The sequence below is a fragment of the Periplaneta americana genome, chromosome 8 (genome assembly GCF_040183065.1).
Source record: "Periplaneta americana isolate PAMFEO1 chromosome 8, P.americana_PAMFEO1_priV1, whole genome shotgun sequence".
NCBI lineage: Eukaryota > Metazoa > Arthropoda > Insecta > Blattodea > Blattidae > Periplaneta > Periplaneta americana.
Window position 1 is genome coordinate 20,766,388 of NC_091124.1, and position 16,942 is coordinate 20,783,329.

Below are 16,942 nucleotides of genomic sequence, written 5' to 3' on the forward strand. Positions count from 1 at the left end.
AGAAATTTTCTCATGAAATTTCGGCCAGTGTATAGGACCGGTGCTCACCCAGCATCGTGATGCACTTGGGGAGCTACTATAGGTAGCGAAATCCGGTTGCGAATGCCAGCTATAACGGCTGGGGGGATCATCGTGCTAACCACACGATACCTCCATTCTGGTTGGATGATCGTCCACCTCTGCTTCGACATGTGGGCATGAGGCCAGCAGCCGGCTGGTCGGTCTAGGCCCTTCACGGGCTGTAGCGCCACGGATTATTATTATCACGAGGAGAACCTAATTTAATAAGTAGCTCACTAAGCTAATGTCCATTTCGTTTAAAAAACGCATATTCCTTATCCTCTTGCTCTACAACGATAAATTATCGTATGGGGGGGGGGGGAATGTAACATTTTAGGTACTATTGCACCTTTTGGGCACTCGGGAAGCTTATTTGGTACATAATTAACAAGCTGTCATCTTGAATTCCCTGAATTATACTGCGGAAGCAGATTCGGTTCACATATATTGAAATAACTGCAACCGAGAAAAATTGCACTACTGCACCTCGAAAGAATAGTGCTCATAAATTATTACTTACGCAAATCTGCGCACCTTAAGACTAGATTTAAAATAGAAGTAAATAGTGGAGGAAGTGAAAAAAAAAATCATTTTTGGACGAACTAAAGGGTTTTTTTTTTCTCTATCTTAGCAATGTCTGCACTCAATGGTTAATTTATATTTTGTCCCGTGTCCATTCATGCTAATTTTACATACTATAATAACATTAAATGTAACAAAAACAAACAGTGTTACATACCCAAAAAACTATTGACATGTTGATACCAAATATGAATGGAATCGACCACTTACAACAGAGTTACAGCACAAAAAAAAAAAGGCAGACTCGCGGCGCTTGCTGAGTAAAAATGCTGGGTGGCATGTTACCGGCTTCTTATCTCGCTATGCAGCCACCTCCGCTGATTAAAATTATGAATTGAGTGTTACTCAGTTATATAGGAAAAATAATTTAAGGGTTTAATTTCATTTTTTTACATGTCATTTTTCTGCATTTGCCCTCTTAAATATGGATTTTAGACCACTGCGACGTAGAGACGTAACATTTAAAAATGAAGGTTACTCTCAACAATTTTGATTAAATATTTTCCGATTTTTTAAATACCATCTAAGGAATAGTGAAAAAGCAGAAGGGAATGAAAAATCTCAAGTCGTCCGATCTCGACGAAAGTTGATATCTGGAGATCTTTGGGATCACAGAATACGAATATGATATTATTTTGTCCGAATTTATCCCCCAAATGGTAGAGTCGGACAAAAATGGGCGAGAAATTAAATTTGATATCAGAAGTGTTCACAAGACGAAAATTACGGATAATAAAATTTGTGCGAATTCAAAAAAAAAAAAACATCGAGTAACGCAGACAAAACACAACGTACGGATTTAAACTATAAAACGTCTTTGGTGTGAACAGACTCACAACCTCCAGTTGCAACTTTTGCAGCACTCGGGTTGCGCAGCACGAAAAGTAGCGTGCAGCGCGCTACTTTTGACTTACGTGTGAACACGACACGCAACTTTTGCAGCTGCAGTACAAAAGTTGCGCAGCAAAAGTAGCGACGTGTGACCGTACCTTTAGCCAAAAGTAGCGCGCTGCAACTGGAGGTTGCGAGCAGTGTTGCCAACACATAAATTATATTCCCGTCAGTAAAACACCTGGAAATCCGTCAGAATCCGTCAAAATTAAAAAAAGGATCCACTCAATATACCTACTTATATATAAGTAAAAAAGCAAATTTTAACACAACTTACCAATCTTGATTAAAGTAATAATTCATCCACATCATCTGCCTCTAGTTCTGCAGTTGATGTGCTGGGTTGGTCTACGCTGCGATACGCTGCTATTGTGCCAATTTGGTTGAGAACATCGTCTGGTAGGGTATAGTCATGACAACATTTTTGTACACGCTTAAGTCCAGCACGCACAGTTAGGATCGAATTCACCATATTGGTTTTAAGTCTATTTCTAAGGGAAGTTTTCACATTGTTGAGCATACTAAATGCTCTCTCCACGCCAGCATTCGACCACGGTAAAACCAAAATCATCATGGCAAAGTCTAGAGTTCTTGAAATGGATTTTGAGAACTTGCATCCTTATATGACACGATCTCATGCCAAAATTCAATTGTGTTGGTAACATTTTGCCACTGAACAGTGGTTAATTTCAAAGACGTTGTAGTTATATATCGTTAATTTAGACCATTGAAAATAAATTTTTGTTATTACATTTCCAGTTAGCCCTAATTCTTTGGCTAATGGGATTATACTCTCTTTAACTACTCTTAAACACTGTTCTGGTGCAATTAAAGACACTTTTTGCAAAACCTGTACATTCCTCGGCAGTCGCCGTTGGAGTTCGTCTGCTAAGCAAAACAGAAAATTTTCGCACCTATTGCGAAACACTATTTCATTATCAGGGCTGATTTTATTGTCCTTTTTCAAATCAGTTAATAAAATTTCTACTTCATGGCCAAGATAAATATTAGGGGACTTGTATTTTCTAACTTCCACGGTTAGCAGATCTCCCCTATAACCAGGCACAACAATTCGTCTAGTAATACCTACAATGAGTAGAATTAAATCTTTAAGAAGCTTCGAAGGATCTGCTGTACTTGACTGGAATGACTTATTGACTTTCTGACATTCTTCTAGATATGGTTTAAAAAATACAAGATAGAGTTTATTGATGACGTCACAGTACATACCATATAAGAGCTCGGCTGCGTAGCACTTATTTGAAGTCTAGATGTCTCAAAATGTGTCTAATTCAAGCCACTGATTTAGTATGCGATTGACAGCAACTTCAATCGATAGCCACCTTGTATTTAACTGCTGTACAATTTTAAGGGGATCGGCTCCATCATGTATTGCTTGGAATAAAAATCTATATGTGATCTGTCGAGAAGATGACTTTGAAAACCAAGAATAAGTTTCAGATATTAAAAATTCAACATTTCTTGGCAACATTTCTGCAGCAGAAGATACAGCTAACTGAACTGAGTGACATACACAAGGAATCAATACAAGATTACTGACTTCCTGCTTCAGTTTGATAGACCCCATTGTTAATGCCTACCATTACTGACGCATTGTCGGTCCCCACGCCTCTCATTTGTTACCTGTCTAACCCGTAGTCTGAAAGTAATGACTTTATTGCACTCACAATACAATCTGCATTTCCCTGTTCTAGTTCAACAATTCCAAGAAAAGTGGATACAATTGTATGTTCTTGTTTCGAATATACAATGCACACAGCCAGTAGTTTTATGACAGAAATATCTGTCGATTCGTCAATAAGAAGACTAAAGTGGCCACTATCAATATCGCTCTGTAGTTCTGATTTAAAATGTTGGAAAAGAATATTCCTAATCAAACCACTACATTTTGTGCGGTGAAGTCGTAAAAGAGAAGCATGGTCAGCACCTTTGAAAACTCTCTTGGTAAGATCGGAAAGATGATCAGCAGACCTTATTGAGCAATGGTTAATTACAAAAAGTGAAAGAGCAGCCTCAGCAGCTGCACATTCGTACGTATGTTTGACTGGTATAAATTGCAATTTTGACTGGCGCGAAGTTGAATATGGTTCTGATGCTTTTAAATGTTTCTTAGTTCTTCTATGATCGAGTAAATCTGACAATCGCACATTCAGATTGCACTGACAATACTTGCACCGCGCAATACTAGAGTCTCCAAGCACCTCCAACAGCCAATCCTTCACTCTTTCATCATTTAACCACTCTTTTCTGAATTTTCTAGTATAGCTCTTATCTTTCTTTTCTGACATGTTAAATCTGTCAATAAAACATTCACAAAGCAGTACAGACACTAATAATCGTTTCACTTAAAAAAAAATACAATGTAGGTAACGGGATATAGAAACAAATGTACACTTACGGGCCACACTACATTCCACTACACAGAACGCACACAGAATAATTACTTACACTTTGTGATGCAATCAGCTCCATCTCAAGATTCTGGATACGTGAGTCACCGATTCGTTTTAATAGAATATGTTTGTTTAATTTTTAAACCAATGCCAAGCTATGTGTCCACTTGCTGCAGGCCTGATAAAGACAGCTTCTGTTGGGAACGAGGTCTTATCTGGGATACACACTTGTTATGCCGACCTTCCACCTCACATTCCAATACAAGGTAGTAATCGTGTCTTCAAGTCGCAGGAAAGTTGCATCAACGTTCATACTCGGCGTAACCGTCAACCTCTGACTTGATTACGAGGAAATTTGAAACGGAAGATTCCTTAAAATGGTAAGTACGGACAGGGCTATTCAATGAAAAAGTAAGATTCCCCAAAAATTAAATAATTGAAAATGACAGCAGCTAAAAAAAAAGTAAAAAAAACCGCCAATGTAAATCGTAATTTCCGCCAGGAAATGCGTCACCCGTCAAAGCCATTTTTTTCCCGTCTGCTACGTTGAAATTCCGTCAGTTTGGAAGAATTCCCGTCCAGTTGGAAACACTGGTTGCGAGTCTGTTCACATCTTCGAACATATAATACTTTAATGCTCGAAGGTTCACACCAACGAGCTAAAAGTAGATTACATAGACTTACTAAATAACCGCTGGACCGCTCACTGGCGCTAGTGTTATGTTCTCAAATTGAACAGTTGACGAGCGGCCATTTGTTTGGTAGAGCTGAAAGGTATGGTTCTTTCGTGTGCTGCTTTTTATTGCAGCAATGCAAACGGATATAACAATAAAGAAGGAAGGAATGTTATATTTCACTGGTTAGTTAATCCTTCATTTCTACGACGATTTTTCCTCCATTTTATGTTACAGAAGACTAACTATTGTACTTGCCATATGACTCTTTATGCTTCAAGTTTCTTCTGAATAAAGATTCCCTTAACCGAAAGTGGATAGGTGCAATACGCAGAGAGAATTTCTACCCTACATTGAATCATTCAGTGTGTTCAACTCATTTCGAAGATAGTAATTACAGTACCTTTCAAACTACGTTATTATACACTGTTATTGTCCTTCACTCACTCTATATCATTCATTTTCTTCAAACAGCTGTTGTTTCAGTGCATACATAAATAACATGAATAATAAAATTATTCACCGAATTTTAACATCCAGAAACTGCATAAATTATATAAAAAAATATTTTTTAATATAACTGATTGAAAGTAATTCCTGTCTTAGTTACGGATTAATGAAACATGTTCTTATGCTATTGCTGCTGCTACTGCTATTATTACTACTACTATTCCTGCTACTGCTGCTACTACTTTTTTGACTTCATACGGCAGTTCAACCTACAGATTGAATTAAAAATTTGACATATTAATTCTTTTATTAACCGTGATTATGAATGTTCACATTCAGATTTCCTATGAAAATGATGCAAGTCTGAACACAGTACCTATGTCTGACAGCCAGGGTTGTCGGGTATCCCAATTTAGGCGAGATTCTCCCAATTTCCTGGTTGAGTCCCGATTAAAGGGAGTCGGGATTGACAAAAATCCCGAATTTACAAATATTAGCCTTGAACATATTTAAACAAATTAGTCTGTATTTCCTATAGTCCGATATTTTTATTTATATATTGACTCAAATGGTAACATTGTAAACACAGAGATAACCTGCGGATATTTAGGAAGTCTCTGAGGTCGCCCAGCTGATTGCCGTAAGGTAACTAAACTCGCAAAATAATACTTCTTCTAGTTCTACCGCATTGTTGATTATTCCGTTCCGGTCCCTAGTCGCTGTTCTCGCAATTAATAAACATTGTGTATTTCAATTGCGTTGACTGGCAAGAAAGATAGCGTTTTGATATCGTACTTTACACTAATAACAGAGACATACAATTGCTAAGTTTTATAGTTTAGTGAACTATGTTTAAACATGGATTCATCGTCAGATAGTAAAACTGTTGCAGTACCGGTTTCAAAATTAATTTATTAGCAAGTTGTTAAAACATAGGCTATTCGCGGTTAGAAAAAAAATATTCTATACTTCTTTTTTTGAAAGATGGGACATGACAGTTTAGCGGCCGAGCTTGGAACTACAGTGCCATGTAGCCAATATGGATTTCCACGCTGCCAGCTGATGGGAGCTAGCAATTGTCGTTAACATGGCTGACGTTAAAACATTCATTGACAATTGACGTGAAGAAAAGAAAACAATACAAAAATTGACAGAGAATCAAAGACGAAACGTATCAATGCTAAAATTATGTGCACAATAAATGTCGCCAAGAGAGCTATTAAGCACTCGCCATGTGGGAACGGTAAGTTTGGCAACTCAACCGTTGTTACCATAGTAAAAGGCAAGAGGACTTGGCAACAGGCCTACCACGCTATGTGACATTCAGTTGTTTTTCCGATCGCAACGCTCCTGTCATGTCCCATTACAAAAAAAAAAAAAAAAAAAAAAAAAAAAAAAAAAAAAAAAAAAAAACAAGTATAATGTTCACTGTACTGTGTGTCCGTATTTTAGTGTTTCTCATGGAGGCGAATAGGCCTATTACATTAAAAAGCATGTGAAGACTGTACAGAAAACTGCTATAAATCTTATGATAGGCTAAATTGTTGACAAGTCTGATGTCTTAGGTTAGCTTCTGATATCCCGACTTCCCTCGCAGAGAACCTAGCAACTCTGCTGACAGTAGAGACACGGTATTAAAGGTATCGCAAAGGAAGTATTGTTCCTTTAAACAAAAACATTTAACTTTCGGATACGCAATACAAGTATTCAAATAGCGGTTTCGAAATCCCGCGCGTTTTCTACCTAACAAATGGCGGCTTTCTGCTGCTTCAGTTTGGGAACATATGTCTCACTTCTCCACTACGGCGTGGTAGGGGCTCGGTAGAATATAGAGTGGCGATCGCGCCGCCATCTTTGAAACTTTTGAACCTATGTCCGCCATGTTTTAACTAGTCAAGAAGTGGGCGTGGTTCCTATAGCATAATACAGAAAGTGACTGTATAGAACATGTTGCAACTCACGAATTTTATTTTATCTCACATTAACTATATACTCCATTTTACTAACACTTCTTTATTTTAACAGCTGTCAGAAAACTCATGCAGGAACAATTTATTCCATTCACCTTACGTTAACATCGAAGCTTAAAGATGTGGATACAAGTGGGCGTGGTTCCTATAGGACAAGGTTGAAAGAGAATGTTTAGAATATTGCATCTTGTTAAAATTATTTTATATTGCAATAACTCATATATCCCATTTTTACCAGTGGGAAGGAAAAGCCACGCATAATTTTCTTCTACAAATCTCACATTGACATTGAAGTTTTAAGATGTGGAACAAGTACAGAAGTGGGCGTGGTTTCTATAGGATGAAACGGAAAGGGTAGGCCTAGTCCAGGATAGTTGCATCGTATGAATCTTATTTTATATCGCAATAACTCGTATATCTCATTTTTACTAACACTTTATTTTTAATGGTCGTCAGTAAACCCATGCAGAAACATTTTATTCCATACATCTTAGGTTAGCTAGATTAACATTAAAGCTTTTGGATGTGGAACTAGAGTTACACAATTTTTTGGCGAGATGAGATGAGGCCGAGGATTCGCCATAGATTACCTGACATTTGCCATACGGTTAGGGAAAACCTCTGAAATAACCCAACCAGATAATCAGTCCAAGTACAGCACCAGATCACCAGACAAGTGAGTCTGCCGACTGAGCTATGTTGATGGCTCTACAAAAATATACACTACATAGCAAGCAGTTGAACTATACAAAACATACAATGTACAGCAAGCAGATTAATTCAGTTTGAAAGCATAAACAATTCAATCAGTTGAGCTATACAAAAATATGGAATACACAGCGAGCAGATTAATTAAATTTAAAATCATTAACAATTCAGTCAACTGAGATATACAAAAGTAGATAATACATATGAAGGAGATTATTATTCAGTTTACAAGCATAAAAAATCCATGAGTTAAACTAAAAAATAAATGCAATGCACAGCAAGCTACAATTGAGGGGCCCAGAGGAAAAGGAGCCCATGGCATATTCCTGTTAGTATGTTATACAATCCTGGATCCTCGTGATGTTCTATTAAATTTTCCTCTGTCACAGAAGGGAAAACGTCTTCGAAACTTCGCTTCTTTGGTGGAGACCTAGAAGTCTCTTTTCTTTTCAAATGAGTTGGAAACTTGAATATAGTTGGTATTGCATTCTCTTTACATAAAAATAACACAGTTTTATAATTATTCCTGCCACATTATGCAACAAATAAATGGAACTTATGCACACATTACATTGAATAACAATTTAATTGTATTATTTATTTGTTCCCTACTATAGTGGATCGTATTGAATTCTATTTATCTACCCTACCAGATGGAGTAACACACAACCGTACGTATCTACACTAATTTCATAGGAGGGACTGTGGTAAATGTTCTACCTACAAGTAAGGAAGATAGATGTGCTAAATTAAAATCACAATATGAATAATTCTTCTTTATTAAATCTCAGAATAGCTTCCATTCCAAACTTAAAATGTTGATGCAAACAGGTTATGTTAACATGTAAAACTCCGTTCACATTAAAATAACACAGTTTTGTAATTATTTGTGCAACATATTATGCAATAAGAAGTGAACGTATCTTATACACACATTATACTAAATAAAACTGAGCACCGACACGCATTAAAGTAATATATTTTACTCAGCTCCGTATTCTCAAATAGAAAAGTCCGACTCATCGAATGACGTCACACATCCTGCATTTAGAGACGGTCTTGATTAGGGCCTGGTCTAGATCACGATGGCAGTGCTTCTCAATATACATTTTGTGGTTATGTTCGCATTATTAAGAAACTCATACGAAAGCTTCCTTATCTATTATTTGCTTGTCTGTCGTATCTAGTATTCAGAAATTGACATTGTTTTTACTGTAAAGCTTTTAAAAACGCCTATATACTTAAATGATTACCAACAGTATATTCACGAGATCAGTGTTGGCAACCCTCCTGTTGTATTGTATTGTATTTATTAACATTCCATGGTATTCATACATGCTTACAGCTAGAATATGGAACAAGTAAAAAAACTTAATACTATTATAAAATCTTAATTTATAGTCACAGTCTAGATGAAATATATACAGACGAGATTTACAATATAGTCTACTAGTACAACACATAGTTTTAGTATCAATTTCATGAAGTGTTATTGAATGTCATGAATTCACCTACAGAATAGAAGGCGTGAGAAATTAGGTACTTCTTTAATTTGGCCCTAAATAATTTTATGTTTTGAGTTTCATCTTTTATATCGATAAGGAGGCTATTAAAAATTTTTACTGCCATATAACGCACTCCTTTTTGATAGCACGATAGACTTGCCGATGGAGTATGAAAGTCATTTTTTTGACGTGTATTTATGCTATGAACTGTTGAATTAGTTACAAAGTTTTCACGATTACATACGAGGAAGACTATTAATGAAAAGATATACTGACAAGCCATGGGCATTATTTGTAGTTTTTTGAAAATAGTCCTACACGACTCCCTAGATTTCGCACCTACTATTATTCTAATTACTCTTTTTTGTAATAGAAATACATTGTTACTATCTGTGGAATTTCCCCAGAATATTATTCCAAAACTCATTACCGAGTGGAAGTATGCAAAGTATATTGTTTTTAAGGTATTGATATTTACTATCTTTTGCATAGATCTAATAGCAAAACAAGCTGAATTTAGTTTGGGGGTAATTTCTTTAATATGATTTTTCCAATTTAACACATTATCGATTTTTAAGCCAAGAAATTTGGTTGTTGTTGTTTCTAATAGGGAACTATTGTTAATTATTGCGCTAGAAATTTGCGACGTTGAATTTGGACAGGATTTAAATTGAATTATGTTAGTTTTGTTACAATTTAATACTAATTTATTGACTGAGAACCAGTCACATATTTTGAAGAGAATTTCCTCTGTTGAAGATTGGAATGTGTTGGAGTTATTGGCTGTAATTACTATACTTGTGTCATCTGCAAATAATATGGGATGACCTACATCTTTTATAAGGGGCGTAAGATCATTTATAAACACTAGAAAAAGTAGGGGACCTAATATTGATCCTTGAGGAATTCCATTATTAATAGTTCCCCATGTCGATGTAGATTTCATAGTTGTATTGATTTCAACTTTCTGTTTCCTATTTATGAGATAGTCGACCTGGTTGGCAAGTTTGTATAGCGCTGGCCTTCTATGCCCAAGATTGCGGGTTCGATCCCGGGCCAGGGCGATGGCATTTAAGTGTGCTTAAAATGTGACAGGCTCATGTCAGTAGATTTACTGGCATGTAAAAGAACTCCTGCGGGACAAAATTCCGGCACATCCGGCGACGCTGATATAACCTCTGCAGTTGCGAGCGTCGTTAAATAAAACATAACGTTTTCTATGAGTTATGAGTGAAACCATTGGTGTGCATCACCTTTAATTCCATAATAATCCAATTTATCTAGCAGCATTTTATGATTTATACAGTCAAATGCTTTGGATAAATCACAGAAAATCCCTCCAACTTGAAATTTTTTATTTACTGCCTCCAGAATTTTGCCAGTTAAATTAAATGTTGCATTTTCTGTGCCTTTATTTTTCCTAAATCCAAATTGTTCTGGGACTAAAATGTTGTATCTTTCTAGATGATGATATAATCTTTTATACATTACTTTTTCAAAGATTTTGGAGAAGACTGGTAGAAGTGATATGGGTCTGTAATTTTCTGGAGACATTGTTTCTCCCTTTTTGAAGATAGGAATAACTACTGAATATTTTAATCTCTCGGGAAATATACCATTGAACATTGAATAGTTACATAAATAACTTAATGGCCCAGCTATAATATGTGAACTCGCTTTTAATATTTTGCTTGTTATTTCATCATACCCTGAGGAGTTTTTTGACTTTAGATTTTTAATAATTGCAATTATTTCTTGTTTGTTTGTTGGAAATATTTGAATATTTGGGAATTTTGTCGGAAAATATTGTGTTAAAGAATCTAAACTGTTAGTAACATTATCTTGGGGGATGTTGAGGTTATCAGTTATTGTAAGAAAATATTTGTTAAATATGTTTGCAATTTCATTTGGGTCTGACGTTTTTGTATTGTTAGATATAAGGGTATAGTTTGTTACTTTACTTTTTGATCGTCCACTTTCTTTTTTAATTATGTTCCAAGTTGTTTTGATTTTATTATCAGAGTTTTGTATTGTTGTATTATAGTGTAATTTTTTAGTTTTTTGAATTACTTTGTGTAAAATTTTTGAATAATTTTTATAGTGTTGTTTTAAGTTTGTATCATTACTATTTCTGCTCTGTATGTACAATGATCTCTTGGTTTTGCATGAGATTTTAATACCTTGTGTAATCCATCTATTGTTACATATTGTTTCATTTTTATACTTTACAGGAAAACTGGATTGAAAAATATTTAGAAATGTTTTATGAAACTCGTTGAATTTACTGTTCATATCACTTTGACTGTATACTGATTCCCATGTTTCATTTTTAAGATTTATTTCAAAATCATTTAACGATTCCCTGTTTATATTTCTGAATCTCACTTTAGTTGGTTTTTTTTGATGATGTGTTAATAAAAACTTAGGAGTTGAGCATCGTGATCTGAAAGACCATTAATTATTGGGGTTGTTTGAGATATACCTATTTTTTCTTTTCCGATGAATATGTTGTCTATTGCAGTAGCTGAATCCCCTTGTATTCTGGTCGGAAAGTTTACTGTGTAAATTAAATTGAAAGATGCTAGCAATGAATTTAGTTGATCTTTCCTATTGCTTTCTGTTAGATAATCGACATTGATGTCTCCGCAAATAATGCATTCACGTTTCAGTTTCTGTAAGTATTCTAGTGCCTTTTCCAATATATGAATAAAATTTTCGTAGTCTCCAGATGGTGCTCTATATAGACATATTATAATGAAATTATATGTTTCATTTTCTAATTCAACAGCACAAATTTCTAAATCCCTGTCTGCAAAAATGTGAAAGATCAATATTTTTTAATTTAAGGTCAGATTTGAGAAATACACTCACGCCTCCATCCTCAAGAGTTTGTCTGCAGTAACTAGCACCTAATTTATATCCTTCCGGTGGGAGAGACAATATTTCCTGTTTGGAACTACGCTACGGAAAATTTCAAAAATGAATTATATCGTCAGCAATTATGCTTAGACTGTGTTGTGTATTTAATAACTGTTACAAATAATTTATTTTCATCACATTTAACATTAAAATATATCCAAACAATAAAAGTATCATTGGCACATTTGGGTGGTCACACTGGTTGCAACTGCAGCAAAAGTTTCAACAAAACCGATATCAAAAATGCTGCGGCTGCAACCCTGAGAACCCTGTTCACACGTCGCTATTTTTAAGCTGCGCACAGCATGGAAAAATAGCGGGCAGCAGGTTCGGCAGCCGCTACATTTCGGGTTGCACCGTTGTTCACACGTCGCAGTACAAGAGTTGCGCAGTTTTTTGTACTGCAGCGCTGCAAAAATAACGACGTGTGACCGTACCTTTATTATAATAAGAATTCATTTGACGTGGGTAACACAGTCTTGCTTCTTAAAATTAACACTTATACCTGCTACAATAATTTGAATTATTTACAATTTCTTAAATATATTACATATAAAATTACATTGACGTGGGTAATCCAGTCTTGCTACTTAAAATTAACACTTATATCTACTACAATAATTTGAATTATTTACAAGTTCTTAAATATATTACATATAAAATTACAAAACTCTTTATAACAGCACGTTTTTGTGAATACATTGAATAGTGGTTTCTCATATATTATATTACAAAAATGTAAATGTCCGACCGAAATAAATAAATAAATCTTTTGTATACTGGTTAAAGGGTTTGGGCTACCGCTGACCCTATTATTACACAAAATATATCTAACAATTACTTTAATTTTAATTACTATGGTAAAACTGATAATACAAAATTATTACATTATGTTATATTATAAACTTTTTCTTTTGTAATTTCCTTGGGCTACCGCCGGTAGCCCCGGTAGCCCGCAAAATACGCCCCTGACACACTGCGAAATGTTTGGCTCGGTAGAAGACTACCGAGGAATCGTCCTAGAAGGAGTGGTCTTCAAGATCGATACTGTCCAAGTTAAAACTCTATAAATGCAATACATTATTTTCAATTGTCATTATTCTTGTTCCATAGCAAATATTTGGTAGCATTTAGTAAAAATAGAGGTTCTAGAATAGTGGTTCCCAAAGTGGGGGTCACATAAAGAGCTGAGGGGGTTCGTGAGGTGATGTTTTTCCATTTTCTCCTTTCCTCCATCTTCTCCAACGTTTTCCCTGTGACCCAGGGTTTCTTAATTCTCACACCTCTGTATCCTATTGTTTCTTCTACTGCTGTCTATATATAGCTTTTTAGATGAATCCAGTACTGTCATTACGAGAGACGAGAATTCTGTAACTTAGTACTTATTCATTTCATTACTTTTCGATAGTAAGTTAACATGGAGCAACCATTTGAAATACATTTCTGAAAAAGCTCGTAAAAGATTCTCCCTTCTAAAAAGACTAGCAGGAAAGAAATGGGGATGCTCTAGGAATACTTTGAACACTACCTACAAAATGTTTATACTGCCAGTGCTGACATACTGCGGAGAAATTTTAATTACTTCACCTTTCATAAACGAAATAGAATAAGATCAAAACCAAGCTCTGACTCATTACTGGTGGAATCAAAACAACTCCAATAGATTCTATGAGATTCCTCACTAATATTAACAGCATCAAAATGACAATAGAAGAAAAAGCACTGATTCAATATGAAAAACTTATCAGATTACCAGGAAACAATTGGCATTCATACCAGGGGCGTATTTTGCGGACTACCGGGGCTATCGGCGGTAGCCCAAGGAAATTACAAAAGAAAAAGTTTACAATATAACATAATGTAATAATTTTGTATTACCGTATTAGTTTTACCACAGTAATTAAAATTAAAGTAATTGTTAGATTTATATGCGCTCTCTGCTCTCGAAAAGAAACAAGTTGTCAAGGCGGCATCACTGGAGAAACCGCTGCTGCGAAGGGTAGCCTGTGACCGTTCCGCTCACGTCGCACAACTGCCCGTCCCCCACTCCCTTCAGTTTCTATTGTGTAGTGTAGGCGGGTGAGTTGCCGCTCTCGTGATCGGTTTCTTGGAAGGCGCGAAGCAACAATAAGCTTAGTACTCTAGCTCATTAATGTGACTGTGTTCTTGCAGTGCAGTATTTTAAATTTGTGATTTGTTCGAGTGTCTTAGAGTTATATTAATTGTGAATTATTAAGTTTTTAATTTCCCAATTAAGTGATATTGTGAAAAATATGGCAGAACAAGTTTCTGGAGAGGTTTGTGTTGAAAATGACTGTGTAATAGAAGGTTTATTAAAAGTGCCTTTTAACCGTCGTACATACAACGAGAAAGTTGAAATTGTGAAAATGGAAAGACCAACTCCTGAGTTAAATTTGTCCATGGACGTAAAAGAAAAACAGCGTGAGTACACACGCCATTTCATTTCAACATCATATGGTAAGTGGAATTGGTTGTGGTAGTTTAAACTGTCTAAACTATTTTGTTGGCCATGTTTGTTATTTAGCCGCGAAACTAATGTGTGGTCAAAAGAGGGGTTTTCTAATATGAACTCCCTTCGAACGGCAGTCCTAAAACACGACAAATCAAAAGCTTATATTTATAGTAGCATGAAGTTGGCAAACTTTGGGAAGACAAGAATTGATTTACAGCTAGATAAGCAAAAAGCTCTACACATCAACCAACACAATGCTCTTGTGAAAAAAAATCGGGAGATTTTACTGCGTCTTATTAACGCAGTCTGCTTTCTAGGAAAACAAGAATTGGCTTTTTGGGGTCATAATCAGACAATAGAGGAAATTATATTGAATATTTAAGTTCCTTAAGTGAATTTGACCATTTACTGGCCAACCATCTTGAGAGTTCAACAGTATTCCGTGGTACTTCTCCCACAATTCAGAATGACTTAATATTTGCTATAAGTGGGGTTATGATAAAGAACATAAAATCTGAAATAGAAGAAGCACCTTTTGTGGCCATTGTTGTTGATGAAACAAGTGACTGCTCTAATCAGAGTCAATTGTCCACTGTTTTAAGATACATCGACAGTACTGCCAATGTTCAAGAACGGTTTATAGGATTCACAAATGTCAGTTCGGGCAAAACTGCTGCTGCTTTGTTTCAGCATGTGGAAGGTGTTATAGCAGAATACAATGTCGGCAATAAGTTAATTGCACAGATATACGATGGTACTTCAGTTATGGCGGGAAATATTAATGGCTTAAAAACAAAAGTTCAAGAAAAGTATCCTCAAGCACTATTTGTCCATTGTTACAGCCATGTTCTCAATTTAGTTTTGCAACAAACTACTTTATCCATTCCAGAATGCCGCATTTTTTTTCAAAACACTGACGGGTTTAGCTGCATTTTTCTCATCATCTCCTAAAAGATAAGAAAAACTCAAGGAATTTATGAAAAAGAAACTCCCAAAAGTAGCACCAACTAGATGGAATTTTACATCTCGGCTTGTAAATACAGTAAAGGAATACAGAGAACAACTGACTGCTTTCTTTGAAAATATCATTTGTAATGACTCTGAAGAAAACTGGGATGATGATGTAATTGTGCGGCAGGCTCAAGGATATTTGTATTTTTTCACATAGTTTCAGAATATATTTCTTCTTGAAGTCTATGCTAGAGTGTTCGCACATACAGATGTGCTGTACAATATTCTTCAGACAAAAAGTCTAGACATAGCATACTGCTTGCAAGAGGTATCAAAGTTAAAACATACTATATCCGAGTTCAGACGTAGTGGGTTTCCGTGCATATGGAGTAATATGGAAAATGAAAATTCTTCAGCCAATACAATGGAACCACCATTAAAGCGAAGAAAAGGAGATGATGAATTGAAATACAGGCAGCTGTACTACAGCATACTAGATCATATGCACATGGAAATTACTGACAGATTTTCTGATTATGGAAAGCTTCAGTTCACACATCTTCTAGATTCTCAAAAATTTTCTGCTTATAGGGAAAACTTCCTGAATGAGGCACTACACAAATTATTTCAGTCCTATAACAGTCACTTTGATCAAGTACGTTTGAAAAATGAATTAAGTGTAATATATTCAGGAGAAGTCTTTGATTTTTCGAACAAACCTATCCATGAAATATTATCTGCCATATATGAAAACCAGCTGAACCAAGTTATTCCTGAAGTCCTTAAATTGGCAACATTAATTGTGACAATACCAGCTATGTCAGCATCGGTAGAAAGAACATTTTCTGCGTTGAAGAGAATAAAATCCTACTGTAGATCAACTCATACACAAGAACGTTTATCCGGCTTGGCACTGATGTCCATTGAAAAGTCATTTCTACAGAAACTTCGCAAGCGGCCCAACTGTAATTTCAATGACGAAGCCATCAAAGTATTTTCGTCCCAATCAAGACGTCTGGAATTTACATATAAATAGGTAAGGAATTTTATTATAGGGTTTTTAAAATATATTTTGTGTGATAATAGGGTCAGTGGTAGCCCAGACCCTTAAACCAGTATTCATACCGTCCTCTATGTAGATTGAAAACTCAAAAAAAGTTTCATATCCATTGTTCAAAAATTAAAACAGAAAATCAATATCCCAAATTTAAAAGAAAACTTACAAATTAAACCAAACCCTTTAACTCTATTAAATATAGAATATAATCTAAATTTAACAGAAGAAATACTGAAATCAGAAGTAAACAATGAAATACTGAAACAATTGTCTTTAGAGGCAATTAAT

The 16,942-nt window shown here is 35.4% G+C and overlaps 1 protein-coding gene across 1 annotated transcript in view; it reads left to right on the forward strand.

Moving 5' to 3' along the window:
• The first annotated feature begins 4,703 nt into the window (after positions 1–4,703).
• The window catches only part of LOC138704550 (protein phosphatase 1 regulatory subunit 36-like), a 74,454-nt gene continuing 62,215 nt past the window's right edge, over positions 4,704–16,942 (forward strand). Inside the window, exon 1 of the mRNA XM_069832572.1 lies at positions 4,704–4,806. The gene's annotated coding sequence lies outside the window, so the exon portion shown is untranslated. The remainder of the gene's footprint in view (positions 4,807–16,942) is intronic.